Consider the following 5,175-nt stretch of genomic DNA (forward strand, 5'->3'; position numbering starts at 1 on the left):
GCTTAAGTCAAATTTGACCAGTAATGAAAAAGAGAATTATATCACGTGAAATGGATAGAACATGTGGTACAAAACAATACTCTATCATGAAATGCACAGCCAATCCGGTGGTTTCCCCTGTTCTAATACACATGTATAGCTCCCAACTGTCTCTGATTTCGAGGGACTGTTCCTGATTTGGAGCAATGTCCCTCTGTCCCTCTTCCCTCCTCATTTGTCCCTCATTTCAGTCTGATCTATACAGTTGTATATAAAATGCACTTTTTTATCTTTTAAAACTTGTTCCCCAGTGCTAAACCTTTCATCCAAATTCTAAATTGCTGCATTTTTCAATTTTAAAAGCCAATATAAAGGAATAGTAGTGGTAAAAAAAAAAACACTTGTGCATTTAATTAACTTTTTTTTGTTATTTCCCCTTTAAGGGGGCGTGGCAGGGGGTGTGTACTGTGACTACATACGTTTGCTCGTAGGTGTCCCTCATCTCAAAATTTTGGGAGGTATGCACATGGATACTTTCCAATGTAACAAACTCTCACAAGCAGTAGACATTGAAAGTGTTCATTCACACTGGCATCTCAAACACCACGTTTGGATAGAATATAGTATATAGTTTTGTACACATTTAAAAACGACACTGTAGGGATAAATAAGGCCACACACACAACTGGGTCTACAAATGAAAAAGGTATATTGTATTGGAAACTTCCCCTCCACCTCCTTGGCTTTAAATAAATATGTCACATTCTGTAATTAAAATATGTACATTTCCAGTCTTGAGTGTATGTCTTGGCTCAGATAGAGAGGAAGGCTGACAGAAACTGTACAGTGATGAAGTTCAGAGGCTGCCATGTGGGAGAAAGTTGAGAATATCAGAGTATGGTTGACACCTGTCCAGGATTAACCCAGACAGTTCAGGCATGTGTCCGGGTTTCAGGCAGCCTGAAACACGGACACATTATTCAGACCAGGCTGTGGCAACCCAAGTACCCAAGATAGTCACACACAAATCTGTTGCCACCAGGGAGCTCTGGGTGGCTGTCTGGGGGCAGGTTTGGCATCACTGGGGAGCAGAGTGATGATGTCGGCAAAATAAATTTGGCCACACCCACTGTTTGATGCGGCACACTATAAGCAATGCATTATTACTCTTCTTGGGGCACCCAAAGGTGTCCCAGGCAGCTAAAGTGTTTGGGTTTGGCTTGAAGAAAAGGTGGCAACCCTATATCAGGGAGATAAGATAAGACCACTATCGTTGTAAGTTTAACTCTTTTGTGTCTCCCTGGCAGCAGAGTTTGTCTTGTCACCTCTCCTGCTTTTCTTTTCTCCCCCTGATCTGTGTTCCCTCAGCACAGTCTGTGTCATTCCTGTTGCCTTCTTTCCCCTTCAGCAACAGTAAAGCTTCAAGATCAGCCTCTAGTGGCTCTGAATTTTGTCAGCATGCAGAGAATAGAGAGCAACTGAACATGTGCAGAGCAGGGTGAGACAGTGGCATACTGAATTTTAAACCATATAGGCACTTATTTTTAAGATAACATGCAGATACCGCCGCACATTATATTCAACTCCAATGTAAGGTGAATAAAAAACTGTGTTCAACTCAGATCCCAGCCCATCGGTCACATCCCTCTGACGTGTTTCACCCACATTGGGCTTAATTGTAGAGTAATGATGATGATCCTGCATAAAATATGCACCTAAAATACTAATGTATAGATGAATACAGCACTTTGACCAGTGGCGACCCATCCATTAGGAGCGCACGTGCCGCCCCCCCATCCAAGCGCCGGCCCTCTGATCTACATACAGGGTGCCAGACCATGGATTTAAATGGGAGGGGTGCATGTGATTAGAGCCGGAGGCTCTAATAGGCTTCAAAAAAAGGTGGGCTCCATCCAGTTGTGTGACGATAGCAAATGAATATTTGCTATTTTCACACTAAATCTCCTCCTTGCCCATCAGAAAGTGGGTTTGTGAGACCTGTTTGTCGATTGGCCAAAATGTTAGGCGATCCCATTGGACACCCAGCGCTTAGGAGGAAGAGAGTGGAGATGCATGGCGGAAGCCAATGGATGAGCTGAAACCAAAGCAGCTGCCCGCACCTCACCAAGTAGATGGGGCCCGTCTGCCATGCTGGAGGGGACACTGGAGCCGCCGCCTGCACCTCGCCACCTGTTACACTATAGGGTTGTAACAGACCTGGGACCTTTAGGCACTCCAAAGAGAATAGTAATGCATACATAATGCCCCCTCCTGTCAAACCTTGTTTCAAGCCACATGTCTGAATAATGTGTCCGGGTTTAAGGTGGACTTAGGCTCAGTTCACACTGCAGCGATGTGAGAACCCTGTGAATCCACTGCAGGATCTGTCTTCTGCTGGCAGTTCACACTGCCATATGCAAACTGCTGGGAGTGTCAATTAAAAGTTAATGACACCCCCAAATCAGTTCGCATATCGCAGTGCGATCTGCAAATTCAGACAGGAATTGGATCCATGTGATCCGATTCTGCTGTGGACCAAAAAAGGGTCCTGTGTGATTTTGGACTGAATGCGATGCATATTCAGCTGTACTATCTGTATGGCTGAAATCGCATCGCACCGACATCGCATGTGATCTGCACTAGAGTGTGGTGCGAATCACATCCGATGTCGGACATCGCTGCAGTGTAAACTGGCACTTAAACCCAGACACATGGTTCAAAACCTGGACTGTCCGGGTGAATCCAGGACAGGTGACAACCCTACCGTCCATTCAGAGGGAACTGCGAAGAAACTGATATCACTGTCCTTGTAGGTCATTCTTTGCTTCCTCTCTATGTGCGACATGTGGAAATATGCACAAAAAAACACGAGCGGAAACACTCGTTCCCACTGCGCAAAGTGTGAATGGGACCTTAGGTTGCTTTAGAATTCAAGGTTTATGTGAAAGAAGAGTCCTTAACCACCCTGCTTAGGCCTCACATTCCTTTCCATATAGAAGCTCCATAGATTAATGTAGTGAGAGTTCAATGACATCCATGGACGCCACCTAGTGCTATGAAGAGTAAAGTCCAAAAGTTCCCATTGCATAAAAAAAAATATATATATATATATATATATATATATATAAATATAAATTACAAGAAAGAAGCAGGCACTTTGTACTAACAATATTAGGGAAAAGCCTCTAATGATTCAAAAAACATATTATTTTACATATGAACAGACACAGTTCTCTCATGAATACAATCACAGCGGTTCCATAGTGTAGTGGTTATCACGTCTGCTTTACACGCAGAAGGTCCTGGGTTCGAGCCCCAGTGGAACCACATTTTACTTTTTTCATATATATATTTTTACTCATGACCTTGTGTGGCTGTAATTCTTTTCTTTGCACTATATGGGTCACCAATGTCACCGATCCTCCACGGTTCCTGTTCTTTGTATTGCAATCATGTCCATTATTGATAAGTCGATATAATCAGACTGTACATTATACTACATCATGCACAGAGAACCATCTAGACATGCTGGTGAGCTCTGTTTGTTTTATTTGTGAATTCCCCTGGATGGATTTTTTGGTGGGATTTTTAAATGATTGTGGATCATATATTAGAGGAAAAAATAAACTACTAATAAAGTAAGACTGCCATTGATCAGCAATCAGATAGGGGGCAGTGCCCTCTAGTGGTCATCTGACGTCAATGAAGCTTTTCTGGAAAGAAAAATTGAATTTGTATTATTCCTCTTTTATACTATAATATACTATAATATACATAGATATATATCTATATTTTTATAGATATCTCTCTCTCTCTCTCTCTCTCGCTATATATATATATATATATATATATATATATATATATATATATATATATATTATAGTATAATATACAGTAATATAATGATATATATATATATATATATATATATATATATATATATATATATATATATATATATATATATATATATATATATATAATAGTATAATATATAGGGCTGTTACTGATTACAATTTTCGATTAAACTTTTTTTTTTAAAATTGATTAATCGACTAATTTCGATTTATTATAACGCACATACAGATCCAACTACTTTTAGCTGATCTCCTTGCATTGCCACTCTGCATTAGGCAGTGGTAAATGTGGTATACACTATATACAACCACCCGACACCAGTTAGTTTCCACAATCCATGACTTAACTTCACAGTTCACACAAATATATTTTAAATTCAAACTGTAGCACTGACGTAAGTAATTTTTTTTCCCACAGTAGCGTGACAATCCCTAAACCTCCAGTCTAACTAATCACTCTCACCTTATGGCATGGACCCCTGTGCAAACAGGTGGTCATGCAAGCGGACACCAGGTCATGGGTAGAAAGAAAAGATCTAAGTGCTCACCGCTTAAGTATAAGATTCAATTTTTGTGTTCAAACACAAACTACTCACATAAAGATAATAAAAACACAGCATGTAAAGCCGACAATCATGTTAGTTCCGTAGGGTAGCAGTGGGTGACGTCATGCATAGCTCCTCCCCCATACGCGTTATGTTCAATGAGAACTTCAATGAGAACTTCAATGAGAACTTCGATGTCACTGGACTCCTCCCCCTTCCCTTCGTTAGCAGACGGAGGCACTTGCGGAAAGGGGGAGGACTCCGGTGACGTCGATATCCGTGACGTCACCAGATCTCTGATGGAACTCCCTGAAGACCCGGAAGCCGACGGAGAGGTGAGTACCGATCAAAAGAATTTTGATCGATCAAAAAAATGAATCGATTAATCAATGAATTAATCTTTAATTTCCACAGCCCTAATAATATACTGTAGTATAATATATGTGTGTGACAGACCTAGCCGGGACAGATGCTGTTGGAGGGGACAGAATGCAAGCCTCTTGCCTTGCGATTATGGGCCCTGGCATTTGGGGGAACGGTGCTCTTTGTGAGCTGGATGCCTGGGGACCCATGAGGTGTTACTTCAGATTCAGATCCATGTCCCCCCCCAAGACACACAGACTCTGGATATGTATTTGCCATATTAGCAATAGACTGAATCACACTGTTAGGACACAAACTGTTAGATGCTAATGTCATCAACTCCAGCCACCTATCTGTTGTGTAATTGAGTCTAGTCTGGCTTGTAAGAGTCCACACATTGTTGTTTGTGCTAATTAGCCCTGTTTTTATGT

The 5,175-nt window shown here is 41.3% G+C and overlaps 1 non-coding gene across 1 annotated transcript; it reads left to right on the top strand.

The window, feature by feature from the left end:
* The first annotated feature begins 3,233 nt into the window (after nucleotides 1-3,233).
* TRNAV-UAC (transfer RNA valine (anticodon UAC)) lies at nucleotides 3,234-3,306 on the top strand. Its single transcript has one exon. It is a non-coding gene; the product is annotated as a tRNA-Val (tRNA).
* The last annotated feature ends 1,869 nt before the right edge of the window (nucleotides 3,307-5,175 follow it).

This window comes from Lithobates pipiens, unplaced genomic scaffold (genome assembly GCF_037356315.1).
Source record: "Lithobates pipiens isolate NorthernLeopardFrog02 unplaced genomic scaffold, aLitPip1_a1.2 Scaffold_16, whole genome shotgun sequence".
Lineage (NCBI taxonomy): Eukaryota > Metazoa > Chordata > Amphibia > Anura > Ranidae > Lithobates > Lithobates pipiens.